Source organism: Phyllobates terribilis, unplaced genomic scaffold (genome assembly GCF_046119375.1).
Source record: "Phyllobates terribilis strain yellow unplaced genomic scaffold, ASM4611937v1 Scaffold_65__1_contigs__length_7625178, whole genome shotgun sequence".
NCBI classification, from domain to species: Eukaryota; Metazoa; Chordata; class Amphibia; order Anura; family Dendrobatidae; genus Phyllobates; species Phyllobates terribilis.
The window spans coordinates 1,049,170-1,067,799 of record NW_027362825.1 but is presented as its reverse complement, the minus strand read 5'-3'; the positions used below and the strand labels follow the sequence as shown (position 1 = coordinate 1,067,799).

Sequence of the window (18,630 nt, the reverse complement as noted above, 5' to 3'; positions counted from 1 at the left end):
GTCCTGAGAAGGACCCCGATCACAACAATTGGGAACCAGAAATAATATGCCCACACACAGTATTTAGACGAACGAGACAGTACAAGGGAAAAACCAAAACCACCTTGCATACAACTTCTACACAACTACAACAGAGGGAACACCAACGGGAAAGGAGATAAATGATAAAGCGAGGAAAGGGAAAAAACACTTCCAAATACACTTATCTCAGCAACTCCAAACACCACGATCCGCTCTGTAAGTCTGAATGAAAAGCTTTCACCGACACCTCCCAAACAGACCTGCAGGAATATAAAGGAGTCTCACTAAAGAAGCATTGATTGCAGCTGGGCGAGGCTGGACCTCAGCTAGCCCAGAGAGAGAGAGAATTAACTCCTACACTGCCGAGAAAACACAAAGCACCAACAAGTCAGCTGCGAGAAGTCAGGCTGTGTACTCGTGACGATCTTCGTGGCAACACAACCGTGACATAGATGCAAATAAAAATTATATTCAATTTGCAACCTGATGGAGGTCAGTATAGATGGACTAATAGAACAAGTCCCACACACAGCTAGAAGCCCAAATATTTTTTCAGAGGTACTGTAGATGCAGATAAAAATTATTCTTAATTTGCAACCTGATGGAGGTCAGTATAGATGGACTAATAGAGAAAGTCCCACACACTGCTAGAAGGCCAAATATTTTTTCAGAGCTAGATGCAGATAAAATTTATTTTTAATTTGCAACCTGATGGAGGTCAGTATAGATGGACTAATAGAGAAAGTCCCACACACTGCTAGAAGGCCAAATATTTTTTCAGAGCTAGATGCAGATAAAAATTATATTCAATTTGCAACCTGTTGGAGGTCAGTATAGATGGACTAATAGAACAAGTCCCACACACAGCTAGAAGCCCAAATATTTTTTCAGAGGTACTGTAGATGCAGATAAAAATTATTTTTAATTTGCAACCTGATGGAGGTCAGTATAGATGGACTAATACAACAAGTCCTACACACAGCTAGAAGCCCAATATTTTTTCAGAGGTAGATGCAGAAAAAAATATATTCAGTTTGCAACCTGATGGAGGTCAGTATAGATGGAGTAATAGAACAAGTCCCACACACAGCTAGAAGCCCAAATATTTTTTCAGAGGAAGATGCAGATAAAAATTATTTTTAATTTGCAACCTGATGGAGGTCATTATAGATGGACTAATAGAGAAAGTCCCACACACTGCTAGAAGGCCAAATATTTTTTCAGAGCTATATGCAGATAAAAATTATATTCAATTTGCAACCTGATGGAGGTCAGTATACATGGACAAATAGAGAAAGTCCCACACACTGCTAGAAAGCCAAATATTTTTTCAGAGCTAGATGCAGATAAAAATTATATTCAATTTGCAACCTGATGGAGGTCAGTATAGATGGACTAATAGAACAAGTCCCACACACAGCTAGAAGCCCAAATATTTTTTCAGAGGTACTGTAGATGCAGATAAAAATTATTTTTAATTTGCAACCTGATGGAGGTCAGTATAGATGGACTAATAGAGAAAGTCCCACACACTGCTAGAAGGCCAAATATTTTTTCAGAGCTAGATGCAGATAAAAATTATTTTTAATTTGCAACCTGATGGAGGTCAGTATAGATGGACTAATAGAACAAGTCCCACACACTGCTAGAAGCCCAATATTTTTTCAGAGGTAGATGCAGAAAAAAATATATTCAGTTTGCAACCTGATGGAGGTCAGTATAGATGGAGTAATAGAACAAGTCACACACACAGCTAGAAGCCCAAATATTTTTTCAGAGGTAAATGCAGATAAAAATTATTTTTAATTTGCAACCTGATGGAGGTCAGTATAGATGGACTAATAGAGAAAGTCCCAAACACTGCTAGAAGGCCAAATATTTTTTCAGAGCTAGATGCAGATAAAAATTATATTCAATTTGCAACCTGATGGAGGTCAGTATAGATGGACTAATAGAGAAAGTCCCACACACTGCTAGAAGGCCAAATATTTTTTCAGAGCTAGATGCAGATAAAAATTATATTCAATTTGCAACCTGATGGAGGTCAGTATAGATGGACTAATAGAACAAGTCCCACAAACAGCTAGAAGCCCAAATATTTTTTCAGAGGTACTGTAGATGCAGATAAAAATTATTTTTAATTTGCAACCTGATGGAGGTCAGTATAGATGGACTAATAGAGAAAGTCCCACACACTTCTAGAAGGCCAAATATTTTTTCAGAGCTAGATGCAGATAAAAATTATTTTTAATTTGCAACCTGATGGAGGTCAGTATAGATGGACTAATAGAGAAAGTCCCACACACTGCTAGAAGGCCAAATATTTTTTCAGAGCAAGATGCAGATAAAAATTATATTCAATTTGCAACCTGATGGAGGTCAGTATAGATGGACTAATAGAACAAGTCCCACACACAGCTAGAAGCCCAAATATTTTTTCAGAGGTACTGTAGATGCAGATAAAAATTATTTTTAATTTGCCACCTGATGGAGGTCAGTATAGATGGACTAATAGAGAAAGTCCCACACACTGCTAGAAGGCCAAATATTTTTTCAGAGCTAGATGCAGATAAAAATTCTTTTTAATTTGCAACCTGATGGAGGTCAGTATAGATGGACTAATAGAACAAGTCCCACACACAGCTAGAAGCCCAATATTTTTTCAGAGGTAGATGCAGAAAAAAATATATTCAGTTTGCAACCTGATGGAGGTCAGTATAGATGGAGTAATAGAACAAGTCACACACACAGCTAGAAGCCCAAATATTTTTTCAGAGGTAGATGCAGATAAAAATTATTTTTAATTTGCAACCTGATGGAGGTCAGTATAGATGGACTAATAGAGAAAGTCCCACACACTGCTAGAAGGCCAAATATTTTTTCAGAGCTATATGCAGATAAAAATTATTTTTAATTTGCAACCTGATGGAGGTCAGTATAGATGGACTAATAGAGAAAGTCCCACACACTGCTAGAAAGCCAAATATTTTTTCAGAGCTAGATGCAGATAAAAATTATATTCAATTTGCAACCTGTTGGAGGTCAGTATAGATGGACTAATAGAACAAGTCCCACACACAGCTAGAAGCCCAAATATTTTTTCAGAGGTACTGTAGATGCAGATAAAAATTATTTTTAATTTGCAACCTGATGGAGGTCAGTATAGATGGACTAATACAACAAGTCCTACACACAGCTAGAAGCCCAATATTTTTTCAGAGGTAGATGCAGAAAAAAATATATTCAGTTTGCAACCTGATGGAGGTCAGTATAGATGGAGTAATAGAACAAGTCCCACACACAGCTAGAAGCCCAAATATTTTTTCAGAGGTAGATGCAGATAAAAATTATTTTTAATTTGCAACCTGATGGAGGTCATTATAGATGGACTAATAGAGAAAGTCCCACACACTGCTAGAAGGCCAAATATTTTTTCAAAGCTAGATGCAGATAAAAATTATATTCAATTTGCAACCTGATGGAGGTCAGTATAGATGGACTAATAGAGAAAGTCCCACACACTGCTAGAGGGCCAAACATTTTTTCAGAGCTAGATGCAGATAAAAATTATATTCAATTTGCAACCTGATGGAGGTCAGTATAGATGGACTAGTAGAACAAGTCCCACACACAGCTAGAAGCCCAAATATTTTTTCAGAGGTACTGTAGATGCAGATAAAAATTATTTTTAATTTGCAACCTGATGGAGGTCAGTATAGATGGACTAATAGAGAAAGTCCCACACACTGCTAGAAGGCCAAATATTTTTTCAGAGCTAGATGCAGAAAAAAATTATATTCAGTTTGCAACCTGATGGAGGTCAGTATAGATGGACTAATACAACAAGTCCCACACACAGCTAGAAGCCCAATATTTTTTCAGAGGTAGATGCAGAAAAAAATATATTCAGTTTGCAACCTTATGGAGGTCTGTATAGATGGATTAATAGAACAAGTCCCACACACAGCTAGAAGCCCAATATTTTTTCAGAGGTAGATGCAGAAAAAATATATTCAGTTTGCAACCTGATGGAGGTCAGTATAGATGGACTAATACAACAAGTCCCACACACAGCTAGAAGCCCAATATTTTTTCAGAGGTAGATGCAGAAAAAAATATATTCAGTTTGCAACCTGATGGAGGTCTGTATAGATGGATTAATAGAACAAGTCCCACACACAGCTAGAAGCCCAATATTTTTTCAGAGGTAGATGCAGAAAAAAATATATTCAGTTTGCAACCTGATGGAGGTCAGTATAGATGGACTAATACAACAAGTCCCACACAGCTAGAAGCCCAATATTTTTTCAGAGCTAGATGCAGAAAAAAATTATATTCAATTTGCAACCTGATGGAGGTCAGTATAGATGGACTAATAGAATGATGCTATGCCCAAAAGATTTTACTTCACTAGGTGCAGTAAAAAAATTGGTATTCTATACACAGGTGGTATATCTTGCAACACAGATAGGCTACTCCACTGACTAACACACTCTGCAATAAGCCAAAAAGGATTATCTTTGCTAGATTCAGCCAAATGCTGTGAAAAAAACTTGCACAGCACTGGCACAGACCTGCCTGGCAAAAACTGATAGGAACTGATGTAACCTAGTCCTGTAAAGGACTCCAATTACAATTAGTCTTTACTCCCAAAATCTATCTATTTAAGAGCACAGACCTGCCTGATAAAAGTCGTAGGAAATGCTGTAACCTAGTCCTTAAAAGGACTGCAATCACAACTATTCCCTACTCCCAAGCTATCTGTAGATTTGTGCGAAAATTGGCTTGAAATTAACAAGGTATAGCGCACAGAGCAACAGCGGTGCCATCTAACATGCAGCTGCAGCAGTGAGAAAATGGTGGCGACGGGGAAAATGGCTTGGTCTTATAGGGCAAAGACATGTGACATACACTGCCATTGACACATGCCCTTGCTTGTGTGAAAAAAAGCACTTCGCTCCGTGTGTGCGCTGCTGATAGGCTGACAGATTGCACCTCCCCACTGTAAATGCGGGAAAGAGAAAAAAAAAATGGAGATCTTCATTGTTCCTGCAGAGATCCATCCCCTGCCCCTCCCCCCACCCCACTGTACACTCAAACTGCGTATTAACATTAATTTTCATCATTACTGAGAAAAACTCCAGTTATGATTTTGGTGCACGAACAGTTATCGAACATAACCTCGAACAGCCAAATTTTTCTCAAATTGTTCGTGTTCGCCGAACGGCTCGAACACCGCCCAAAACAGCTCGAATTTGAGATTGGCGAACAGTTCGAGTAGAACAATGCTCATCTCTATTTAAGATTTGCCTCAAAGACCCCAAGGAATACTGCCAAAGTGCCAACGTTGAGAATTGGTTTTGCTAAGCCCCATCACTTTTAGTTATCAATTTGAGATTGCCACCAATAGAGCGGACCCCCAACTAATCAGTAACAGGAGTGAAGCTGTACAATTTCTTGAAATAAAATTCTAATGTCAGAAGTGGGATTTGAACCCACGCCTCCAGGAGAGACAGTGACCTGAACACAGCGCCTTAGACCACTCGGCCATCCTGACTTCTTTTTGCTTTTGTAATTTAACTCTTTCTAAGCTAAGCAGTAGAAAGATGAGCATTACTTGTGATGAAAGGAAATATGCCATGATTTCTTTTATTTTAATATTGATTTGTAACCTATTAGTTACAGCCAATTTTGAGCTTCATGACCAAGCACCGTTTTTTAAATTTGACATGTATCAATTTATGTGGCAATAACACTGGAATGCTTAACATATCCCCGTGATTCTGATAGTGTTATTTTGTAACACATTGTACTTTATATTAATGGTAAATTTAGGTCAATATATATTTAGTTTTTCTTGTGAAAATATCTAAAGTTGCACAATTTCATTGAAATGTGGTGATGCCCCATATGTCTTCAGAAACTACTGTTTGGTCACACAGCAGGGCTTTGAAAGTAAGAGTGCTATTTGGGTTTTGGGAATGCAGATTTTTCAAGAATATTTTGAGGGTGACATTTGCGGAGTTCCAAAAGTTCCAAAACAGCAGAAACCCCTCTAAAGTGATCCCATTTTATAAATTACTCCTCACAATGAATTCATCAACACCAGCAATTACTATTATTGTCCAACAGGTGTTTTCACTCTGCAACATCCAGAATTGCAAATAAGCCAGTTTAGTGCCCAGCTTGCGCTAATGGAGACAAGCACCCCATACATTTTAATTGGGCTCTCCTCGCTACAGAAATGCCAAATCTGTGGATTCTTTGTCTTACCATTAACGTGGAAACCCCTATTTTTAGAATGAAAGATGACGGTCCTGAGTTGGGGCTTGTGTTTTTTGCCTTCCTGGCTTTTTTCCCAAACATCTTTGTTCCTGGCATATTATTTAAGCATATTTGTCTCAGTAATGCCACAGCGATTCATAGTCAAACATAAATGTCTGAAATCATTCAGCTAGTGTCTGATACATGCTGCCCGTATTAGCTATCAGGTTTCCTTTAAATCCTCATACAGCTAAGTCAAACTAAAATAAAACAAAGTGATGACGTCCAGAATGAAGGAAAAATTACAAAAAATATTATTTTCCTCAAAAGTTAAAAGTGTTCAGTTCTCAAGTTTCTATCATTTTATTTCCTGTAGATAGTTATAATGATTAGGATTTTTATATTCTCTGTAAACAGTCAGTCCATATGCTTTGTTTATTTTCTGCTTAAAATTTAATGGGTGAAGAAAAAAACTTTTGCCGAAACCCGGGATTGAACCAGGGACCTTTAGATCTTCAGTCTAACGCTCTCCCAACTGAGCTATTTCGGCAGGACACATTTAGATTCAGGAATGTTCAACACACTGTAGATGTCACAACTGGATGTATTTATTTTTACTTTGACTTGTTTTTGCAAGATTATCTATATTTGAAAGTCCCGCTATTTTGCGTACATATTTAAGAACTTACATTAATTCTTTGTGAATGAATAGAAAAAACAGCAATTCTGCATTTTTTTTACATTTTCAAATTTACTCAATTCGCCAGGGTAATTCTGACTGTGTCTCTGTAGTACAGGTGATGATTGAGCATAAAACACAATTTGTAAGCATAATGTTGCATCAAGCTTTATTTTTTTCTTAGGTGCAAACAATTGGAGTGAAGAAAGGAGATGCAAATTTAGAGAAAATATTCTACTTATTGTTAATGTTGAAAGTGAAAACATTTGTCCCAAATTGTGGTGAAACTTTGATGTCAGTATCACATGCCCATTTCAGACTTGTTAAACTATGTTCATCTGCTCTTTTAGCTTTTGTTTATTAAGTATATATATAGTCTATTGATGCCTGAGGTAAAAAAATCTGAAATTAGACTTACTGGTAATTCGGTTTCTAGGAATCTTCCACGACAGCACCTTAGGAGGTTCACTCTCTGCCCTAATAGGGACAGAGAACACATAGAGATGAAATAGTCCCTCCCATTTTCCTATCCACAGTATTTTTCCGATGCCAAAGCAACAACTAGCATATGCACAAAGAAACTATTTGATGTTCCCAGAAGTCTTTTGTGAAAGCACAAATACAGGACATTTAAGATTTGCCTCAAGGACCCCCAGGAATACTGCCAAAGTTCCAACGTTGAGAATTGGTTTTGCTAAGCCCCATCACTTTTAGTTTTCGATTTGAGATTGCCACCAATAGAGCGGACCCCCAACTAATCAGTAAAATGAGTAAAGCTGTACAATTTTTTGAAAGAAAATGCTAATGTCAGAAGTGGGATTCGAACCCACGCCTCCAGGAGAGACAGTGACCTGAACGCTGTGACTTAAACTGTTCCTGACTTCTTCTGGCTTTTGTAGTTTAACTCTTTCTAAGCTAAGCAGTAGAAAGATGAGCATTACTTGTGATGAAAGGAAATATGCCATGATTTCTTTTATTTTAATATTGATTTGTAACCTATTAGTTACAGCCAATTTTGAGCTTCATGACCAAGCACCGTTTTTTAAATCTGACATGTATCAATTTATGTGGCAATAACACTGGAATGCTTAACATATCCCCGTGATTCTGATAGTGTTATTTTGTAACACATTGTACTTTACATTAATGGTAAATTTAGGTCAATATATATTTAGTTTTTCTTGTGAAAATATCTAAAGTTGCACAATTTCATTGAAATGCGGTGATGCCCCATATGTCTTCAGAAACTACTGTTTGGTCACACAGCAGGGCTTTGAAAGTAAGAGCGCTATTTGGGTTTTGGGAATGCAGATTTTGCAAGAATATTTTGAGGGTGACATTTGGGGAGTTCCAAAAGTACCAAAACAGCAGAAACCCCTCCAAAGTGATCCCATTTTATAAATTACTCCTCACAATGAATTCATCAATGCCAGCAATTACTATTATTGTCCAACAGGTGTTTTCACTCTGCAACTAGAGATGAGCGTTGTTCTACTCGAACTGCTCGCCAATCTCAAATTCGAGCTGTTTTGGGCGGTGTTCGAGCCGTTCGGCGAACACGAACGATTTGAGAAAAATTCGGCTGTTCGAGGTTATGTTCGATAGCTGTTCGTGCACCAAAATCATAACTGGATTTTTTCTCAGTAATGATGAAAATTAATGTTAATACGCAGTTTGAGTGTACAGCGGGGTGGGGGGAGGGGCAGGGGATGGATCTCTGCAGGAACAATGAAGATCTCCATTTTTTTTTCTCTTTCCCGCATTTGCAGTGGGGAGGTGCAATCTGTCAGCCTATCAGCAGCGCACACACGGAGCGAAGTGCTTTTTTTCACACAAGCAAGGGCATGTGTCATTGGCAGTGTATGTCACATGTCCTTGCCCTATAAGACCAAGCCATTTTCCCCGTCGCCACCATTTTCTCACTGCTGCAGCTGCGTGTTAGACGGCACCGCTGTTGCTGTGTGCGCTATACCTTGTTAATTTCAAGCCAATTTTCGCACAAATCTACAGATAGCTTGGGAGTAGGGAATAGTTGTGATTGCAGTCCTTTTAAGGACTAGGTTACAGCATTTCCTACGACTTTTATCAGGCAGGTCTGTGCTCTTAAATAGATAGATTGTGGGAGTAAAGACTAATTATAATTGGAGTCCGTTTCAGGACTAGGTTACATCAGTTCCTATCAGTTTTTGCCAGGCAGGTCTGTGCCAGTGCTGTGCAAGTTTTTTTCACAGCATTTGGCTGAATCTAGCAAAGCTAATCCTTTTTGGCCTATTGCAGAGTGTGTTAGTCAGTGGAGTAGCCTATCTGTGTTGCAAGATATACCACCTGTGTATAGAATACCAATTTTTTTACTGCACCTAGTGAAGTAAAATCTTTTGGGCATAGCATCATTCTATTAGTCCATCTATACTGACCTCCATCAGGTTGCAAATTGAATAAAAAATTTTTCTGCATCTAGCTCTGAAAAAATATTGGGCTTCTAGCTGTGTGTGGGACTTGTTCTATTAATCCATCTATACAGACCTCCATCAGGTTGCAAACTGAATATATTTTTTTCTGCATCTACCTCTGAAAAAATATTGGGCTTCTAGCTGTGTGTGGGACTTGTTCTATTAATCCATCTATACAGACCTCCATCAGGTTGCAAACTGAATATATTTTTTTCTGCATCTACCTCTGAAAAAATATTGGGCTTCTAGCTGTGTGTGGGACTTGTTCTATTAATCCATCTATACAGACCTCCATCAGGTTGCAAACTGAATATATTTTTTTCTGCATCTACCTCTGAAAAAATATTGGGCTTCTAGCAGTGTGTGGGACTTGTTGTATTAGTCCATCTATACTGACTTCCATCAGGTTGCAAACTGAATATATTTTTTTCTGCATCTACCTCTGAAAAAATATTGGGCTTCTAGCTTTGTGTGGGACTTGTTCTATTAATCCATCTATACAGACCTCCATCAGGTTGCATACTGAATATATTTTTTTCTGCATCTACCTCTGAAAAAATATTGGGCTTCTAGCTGTGTGTGGGACTTGTTTTATTAATCCATCTATACAGACCTCCATGAGGTTGCAAACTGAATATATTTTTTTCTGCATCTACCTCTGAAAAAATATTGGGCATCTAGCTGTGTGTGGGACTTGTTGTATTAGTCCATCTATACTGACCTCCATCAGGTTGCAAACTGAAGATATTTTTTTCTGCATCTACCTCTGAAAAAATATTGGGCTTCTAGCTGTGTGTGGGACTTGTTCTATTAATCCATCTATACAGACCTCCATCAGGTTGCAAACTGAATATATTTTTGTCTGCATCTAGCTCTAAAAAAATATTTGGCCTTCTATCTGTGTGTGGGACTTGTTCTATTAGTCCATCTCTACTGACCTCCATCAGGTTGCAAACTGAATATCATTTTTTTCTGCATCTACTTCTGAAAAAATATTTGGGCTTCTAGCTGTGTGTGGGACTTGTTCTATTAGTCCATCTATACTGACCTCCATAAGGTTGCAAACTGAATATAATTTTTTTCTGCATCTACCTCTGAAAAAATATTTGGCCTTCTAGCTGTGTGTGGGACTTGTTCTATTAGTCCATCTATACTGACCTCCATCAGGTTGCAAATTGAATATAATTTTTTTCTGCATCTAGCTCTGAAAAAATGTTTGGCCTTCTAGCAGTGTGTGGGACTTGTTCTATTAGTCCATCTATACTGACCTCCATCAGGTTGCAAATTCAAAATAATTTTTTGTCTGCATCTACCTCTGAAAAAATATTTGGCCTTCTAGCAGTGTGTGGGACTTGTTCTATTAGTCCATCTATACTGACCTCCATCAGGTTGCAAACTGAATATAATTTTTTTCTGCATCTACCTCTGAAAAAATATTTGGCTTCTAGCTGTATGTGGGACTTGTTCTATTAGTCCATCTATACTGACCTCCATAAGGTTGCAAACTGAATATAATTTTTTTCTGCATCTACCTCTGAAAAAATATTTGGTCTTGTAGCTGTGTGTGGGACTTGTTCTATTAGTCCATCTATACTGACCTCCATAAGGTTGCAAACTGAATATAATTTTTTTCTGCATCTAGCACTCTAAAAATATTTGGCCTTCTAGCAGTGTGTTGGACTTGTTCTATTAGTCATCTATACTGACCTCCATCAGGTTGCAAATTCAAAATAATTTTTTGTCTGCATCTACCTCTGAAAAAATATTTGGCCTTCTAGCAGTGTGTGGGACTTGTTCTATTAGTCCATCTATACTGACCTCCATCAGGTTGCAAACTGAATATAATTTTTTTCTGCATCTAACTCTGAAAAAATATTTGGCCTTCTAGCAGTGTGTGGGTCTCATTGTATTAGGCCATCTATACCAAGCTCCACCAGCTTTTCAATTAATAATAATTTTTCGCTGCATCTAGCCCTGAAAATAATTTTTCTTCCCAATAGTGGTAGCAATAGAAATATGGGGCGCGCTCCTGGCTTACAAAAATATACGCTTCATAACAAAAAACACCAGCTTAGCGCACTGCATTAATAAGATGGCATCATCGTCTCTCCCAGTGCTAGGCCTACTACCCAGGCTAGCATTCCTGTGTCTAAAACACAATGTATGGGTCCGCGCTAGCCACTATGCTGAGGGGTCTAAAGCTGCTGCTAACGCTTTATAACAATTCAATTGGCAGATTTTCACAGAGCTCTTCCACAATGCCCACCCATCGGGACAACAGTTGCCCACCTTCCCTATGGGATCTAGTGGCGAATAGTTGATGCCATTAATCAGAGCGTCAGTTGCCCCGTCGACGTGGCAAGCATATGGTAAGGCATGGGAAGAGTGGACACGACTAGTAGCAGGCAGACGGGTTGACCAATGTGAACAAGCCAGATCACAAGTCACCATAGAATTTCTCCACCAGCTAATGATGAGGGGCATATCAGGGGCGTCAGCGCAGCGGTGTCTGACCGGAGTAGCATTTCACTTCCAACTACTGAATTGGGGAGATGTGACAAAGATTCATCATCAGACAATCCATAAAAGGGTGGAAAAGGGGTCAGCCAAGTCAGGAGTGTAGACGTCCCGTCCCGTGTCACTAAAACTGATTTCTCACATCATATCCCTAACACCATTAACATGACACTCACAATTTGAAGCAACACTACTGTCTACTGCATTTGTGATCGCCTTCTTCGGGGCGCTATGCATAAGCGAATTAGTCCCTCAATCCAAAATTAGCACCAGTGGAGGCTTATTACACCAGGACGTAGTCATAGGCACTAATGCAATACGTCTACGCATACACAAATCGAAAATGGTTCCAGCGGGCAGGGGCACTTGGGTACTTCTACAACCCACAAACGGTACACTGAGTCGGGTAACAATAGTAAAACCATATCTAACCATCAGATCACAAAGTAATTTGTTCCTATCACACATTGATGGGACGCCATTATCAAGATACCAGTTCCAAGCTATATTTAATAAATGCATAACATCGGCAGGGAACCACCCCAAAGATTACGGGACACACTCATTCCGCATAGGCGCGGCCACAGAAGCAGCAAGAGCAGGACTGTCAGAAACGGAAGTTCAGAGGATAGAGAGATGGTGATCCACGTGTTTGGCAAGATACATAAGACCAGACTTGTTATCCTAACGTAGTTTGTTTCTTTTACAGGTGACGCTAAGCCAACAGTGTGGGTGATAGGCCACTCGTATATATACTGGGCAGATTAAAGGGCGAAAGTCCGCCCAGGCGGGAGGAAATTAGAGTTTCATAACACATATTTCAACTGGAGAGGTATTAAAGGCCTGCTATGGCCATAGGTACTAATGGAGGTAATCAAGGTAGGGAGAGAGGCAAGATGTCTGGTCATCTTAGTTATACAGGCCGGGGGAAACAACCTAGGTCATCACAAGAGCGCATAACTAATGGCAATAATGAAACTAGACACTGAGCGCTTCAGAGAATTTTTCACAAAACTAGCTATAGTATGGTCAGAGATTGTGCCGATAGCGGTATGGCAAGGTGCGCGAGACATCACGGCCATCGAACGGACAAGGCGGGTAATAAATATTCGGATGGCAAAATTTAGAAGAGACAGAGGCGGTGTAGTGGTACGACACCGACAACTGGAAGGAGATAACGCAGGCCTCATACGGCCCGACGGTGTTCACTTAATGGATATTGGACTGGACATATTCCTGTCAGGACTCCAGGACGGAGTGGAACAAGCGTTAAGAGTGATGGGTGGGGGTCAGAGTCCTGCATACGAGTACGCAGGATCCTCCGTGGCCTGGAAATAGAAAGGACATGTTGGAGAGTTACACTTGTTGGCCAAGTTGCCGGAGTGGAGACCCAGGGCATGCTGCAACAAGCTGAATTATTTTAGAAATAAAATGTCTTTCTAATGGAATGAGTATAAAGAGTTAATAAAGCTGTGACCGATCCTCACCCATCCAGTTGTAAGAGTTACATTATTGTATTGTCAAGGAAAGGGGGGCGGTAGGGGGGCTGAGCGTCTGGGTTTGGTTGGGGGTCCCCACAGTCTGCCTAGGCTAGATGCATTTAAAAATTCTTATTAGATACACAGGCGGTGCAGCTTGATTCGCAGCTGGGCTACTACGCCCAAAGTATTGCCTAGGCTAGATGCAGTTAAAAATTCTACGCTGACTAGCAGACACTGAAGATTTGGAGCAGACCTCTGAGTAAACAGCTCTTCAGACTCAATCATCTGTGTTACCCCAAGCCATAGTGTATGTAGTTTCTTACAGTTAAAAGGGGTGGGGGAGCGACCCAACCCACCTGGAATTGACGATGCCAACGTCACGTAAGACACAGCAAGGGGACTCCAAAAAGAGTTTCCATTTTTTCCCAAAATTGTGGCACAGACACCACTTAACCCTAGAACGCATACCTGGGGCCTCGCAGTCCCGCCCTGTTAATTGTTTTCTATTTTCTGCAAGATTACTTTAGTTAGAATTTTGAAACTCTAGGTATTCTTCATGTATATAGTTGTTTGTCATTTGAGTTTGAGTTATTCAATGTTATTTGCACACGGGCCTAAAAGGCCCCAGGTATATGAAAGTGTAGATTTTTATGGTCATGCGTTCTAGGGTTAAGTGGCATCAATTGCCCCACAGTTGCTTAAAACGGTTGGTGAGGTGATATTACCAAATCCTCAAGCTTTTAGCCTCCCAAGGATAACACAGGATTAGAAAAGTCCTTGCGAATCCATGATTTGTTCATCTTTATGAACGTGAGTCTGTCTACATTCTGAGTGGACAGCCGCGTGCGCTTATCTGTCAGCACACCATCAGCAGCGCTGAACACACGTTCAGAGAGAACACTGGCTGCAGGGCATGACAAGATCTCCAAGGCGTGAGTGGCGAGCTCCGGCCATTTTTCCAGATTGGAATACCAAAATGAGCAAGGGTCCAGTGACACAGTCATGGCTTCGATGTTCACTTGGAGATACTCCTGCACCATCCTCTCTAGGCATTGACTATGTGTCAGACTTCTTGTCTCTTGTGGCCTTGCAAAGGATGGTCTAAAAAAGTGGTGAAACGATTTTACAAAATTGCTGTTACCAGCAGATACTGTGTTACTGTTACGGTTTGAGTGATGAAGACTCGACAGTCCCGCGGTTGGCAAGTTAGAACTGTGAGATTCACTTCGTGCACCACTGGTGTTTTGTGGAAAAGCACATGTAAGATTCTGCAACAGCGTCTGCAGATACTCCTGCATGCGTCAATCCCTTTTTATGGCAGGAATTATTTCGGCAAATTTACTTTTGTACCGGGGATCTAAGAGTGTGGCAACCCAGTAGTCGAGATTACTTCGAATTCTGCAATCTGAGGGTCATGTTGCAGGTAGTGCAGCAAGAAGGCACTCATGTGTCTTGCGCATCCAGGAGGACCAAGTCCTTGTTGTGTTGGTAGCGAGGTAAGAATCATGCTTCTTTCCTCTGCCCTCTCCCCCCAACCTCGCACAACAGAAATGTGATCAAGGTCTCCCTCATCTGATGAGTCTTCCATGCCCATCGCCAGTTCATCCTCCACTTCTTCCTCGGCTCCTGCACCTTCCTCAACAGTTGGCTGCTACCATGCGCAATGTTTAATCCCTCTCCCTCACCCTCCCATGCCTGCCTCCTTGGTGCTGCCAACCGTCTGGACCTTGGAGATGTTATCCCTTCCGCATACGACTCCTCCTCTACTTCCTCCACCTCCTCTTGTCCGACCACCTGACTCTGAATTCTGTTTAATGTGTGCTCCAGCATGTAAATCACCGGAATAGTTATGCTGATAATGGCATCGTCGTCAGCACTAAACATCTTCGTCGCCATTTCAAAACTGTGCAGAAAGGTGTGTGGCGCCCCTGAGGGTGCAGTCACCACAGAGTTACTGCATCTCACCCAGAGGTGTGGTATCTCACCCTCAGGTAAGGAAGGCGTATGGCTCGGGACCCTAACACCTGCATCCAACACATACCCGCAGTGGGGTTAGGGCGAGATTGCTCCTAAGGGAGAGCACAGTCCCAGGTCCCTAGCTGGTGGGAGGATCCTATGTAGTGGGTGCTTAGGGGAGCAGCTTAGGGGAGCACATGACAGGGAGAGTATAAATAGGAAGCCATCTTAGAAAGAGCAAGCCAGTCAGAGGAGGAAAAGTGACAGGAGCAGAGGCTCGGCATGAGCTCTGCTCCGGAGGCGGGCCTAGCCTGGGAGGCCCAGGACTGAAGGAGAGAAGAGAGGAGTGGGAGCAGGAAGGCTCCAGGAACCGAAGGGACCCTAGGGCTACCGGCCGTGCAGAAGGCCACCTGTACTCCCGCTGCTACCAGGAGGTAGAGGGGTCAGGCCAGATAAGGGAAACCGGTCCCTCAACTAGAGGAGAAACAGCAAGGCTCAACTAGAAACCGGAGGCTGCAGCATTTCATGTACTGCAGGCAAAAGTCCACACCAGTCTCACTAAGAAGGTAGCCACATAGGACCCAGGGGACGGAACACAAGTCGCCCGCCAAGGCCCGAGGATACCGGATAGAAGTGTCACTGGGTGTGAGGTGCAGGGAGAAGGCCAGAGAAAGGACACACAGAAGGGGGTCCTGCTAAGTACTCCGGAGCTATCTGGGGGTGGACTGAGCCCCTCACTGAGTACGCACAGCACTCACAATTCGAGGGTCATGTTGCAGGTAGTGCAGCAAGAAGGCACTCATGTGTGTTGCGCATCCAGGAGCACCAAGTCCCTGTTGTGTTGGTGGCGAGGTAACAATCATGCTTCCTTCCTCTGTCCTCTCCCCCCAACCTCGCACAACAGAAATGTGATCAAGGTCTCCCTCATCTGATGAGTCTTCCATCAGTTCGTCCTCCACTTCTTCCTGGGCTCCTGCACCTTCCTCACTAGTTTGGCTGCTACCATGCGCCCTGGTAAAACCATCTCCCCCACCCTCACATGCCTGCCGCCTTGGTGCTGCCGACCTTCTGGACCTTGCAGATGTTAGACCTTCCGCATACAACTCCTCCTCCTCTACTTCCTCAACCTCCTCTTGTGCCACCACCTGACTCCGAATTCTGTTTAACATGTGCTCCAGCATGTAAATCACCGGAATAGTCATGCTGATAATGGCATCGTCAGCACTAAACATCTTCGTCGCCATTTCAAAACTGTGCAGAAGGGTGCATAGGTCCCTGATCTGAGACGACTCCTCCAGCGTGATTTGCCCCACCTCTGAATCTCGTTGGCCCAGGCTATACGTCAGAACGTATTGCACCAGGGCTTGTCGGTGCTGCCACAGTCGCTGCAACATGTGCAGAGTTGAATTCCACCGGGTAGGCACATCGCATTTTAGCCGGTGAAGTGGCAGGCCCAACGACTTCTGTAGAGATGTAAGTCGCTGAGCTGCGGGATGCGAACGGCGGAAGTGAGCACACAGCGACCGTGCCCTCTGCAGAAGGCCATCTAGTCTGGGATAGTGGGCTAAAAATTGCTGGACAACCAGGTTCAACACGTGAGCCATACAAGGCACGTGTGTGACATTGCCCCGGCGAAGGGCCGCACCCAGGTTTGCAGCATTGTCGCACACGGCCTTCCCTGGTTTCAGGTCCAGTGGAGACAACCATTCATGAAATTGGTTCTCCAGAGCTGACCACAACTCCTCAGCTGTGTGACTCACATTTCCAAGACATTTCAATGTAAAAACCGCCTGATGACTTTGAGCCCTACTGCCAGCATAGTAAGGAGGTGTGCAGGATCCCTTCTGCGCAGTTAGAAAGCTTGTGGCATGACCAGACAGGCTTTGGGTGCAGGTGGAAGACCGAGAGGAGGTTGAGGAGGCAGAAGCAGTGGAGGAACTTTGACATAAAGAGGATTGACGCACAACTCGTGGGGACGGCAAGACTTGGACAGCAGCCCCTTGTCCTGCTGTCACCATAGTTACCCAGTGCCCAGTCAGCGACATGTAACGCCCCTGTCCATGCCTACTCGTCCAAGTGTCTGTGGTGAAATGCACCCTGTCACACACAGAGTTTCTCAAAGAAGCGGTGATGTTGTGTGCGACATGCTGGTGGAGCGCAGGCACACCTTTCTTTGAGAAGTAGTGCCGACTGGGCATCTGGTACTGGGGCACTGCGACGGACATAAGGTCTCGAAAATCCTCTGTGTCCACCAGGCGGAAAGGCAGCATTTCTGTAGCCAAGAGCTTGCAGATGGTGAAATTCAACCTCTTAGCTTTCTCATGGCTAGGAGGAAATGGTCTTTTACTTGTCCACATCTGAGGGACCGAGGGCTGGCTATTGTGCTTAGACGGGGTTGATAAGGGTGTCCCCGGCAAACTGCCGGTCTGTGAGGAAGATGCAGGCGGACATGTTAGGTTGCCTTCATCCAAAGGTTGTGCTATCGATGTCGGACAGCGCTCAACACCAGCTGGTGTTACCACCTCCAAAGAAAATGATGACCTGCCAATCACGCTGGCTGTTGCGGGTAAAGAGGTGGCAGGTCTGCGCCCCAAAACAGGTGTGACTGCTGTCCCCCCAGTCACAGAGGATGAAGAGGCCGCGGATGCACAAGATATGGCAGACTGTGGTTGGCCCGGCCGGCTAGGCCGCATTGTAGCACACTGAGCTTCCCACTGCAACTTATGCTTCATGTCCATGTGCCGGTTCATGCATGAAGTACTCAAACTATGTATTTTTTGGCCTCTACTTAGCTTTTGCTGACAAATGTTACAGATAACACGAGTTGGGTCATCTTTATCGATCTGAAAAAATGCCCAGGCTATGCAAGGCTTAGCACCCATGCGACCTGAAGAGCCACCACGACTTGTGGTGAGAGGCAGAGTTGTGTTTGAGGATGCAGTTGTTGACGTGCTTCCAGTACTACGTCTCTGTCCAGGAAGGCGCAACCTGACCTCGTCGTCACTAGCATCTTCCTCCACCTCCTCTGCTGACTTCATCTCTTGGCTGACTGTGGGTTGACAGTAAGTGGGATCTCCGACCTCATCATCATCACCCTGTGCGTTATCACACCCGTCGTCCTCAGAGCCAACCTGTTCCTGCCCTGACAAAAAACTAAAGTTGTCACTCCAATCAGGTATTTGAGTCTTATCATCGTCTTCCTCATTGTCTCCACCAACAGGAGTTACAGTTTGGGAATGAGGGTCTACATTATGGTCAGAAC

The 18,630-nt window shown here is 42.6% G+C and overlaps 2 non-coding genes across 2 annotated transcripts; both read right to left on the bottom strand.

The window, feature by feature from the left end:
* Positions 1 to 5,495: 5,495 nt before the first annotated feature.
* On the bottom strand, positions 5,496 to 5,578 carry TRNAL-CAG (transfer RNA leucine (anticodon CAG)). The gene has a single exon. It is a non-coding gene; the product is annotated as a tRNA-Leu (tRNA).
* Positions 5,579 to 6,762: 1,184 nt separating this feature from the next.
* Positions 6,763 to 6,835, bottom strand: TRNAF-GAA (transfer RNA phenylalanine (anticodon GAA)). Its single transcript has one exon. It is a non-coding gene; the product is annotated as a tRNA-Phe (tRNA).
* Positions 6,836 to 18,630: the final 11,795 nt, after the last annotated feature.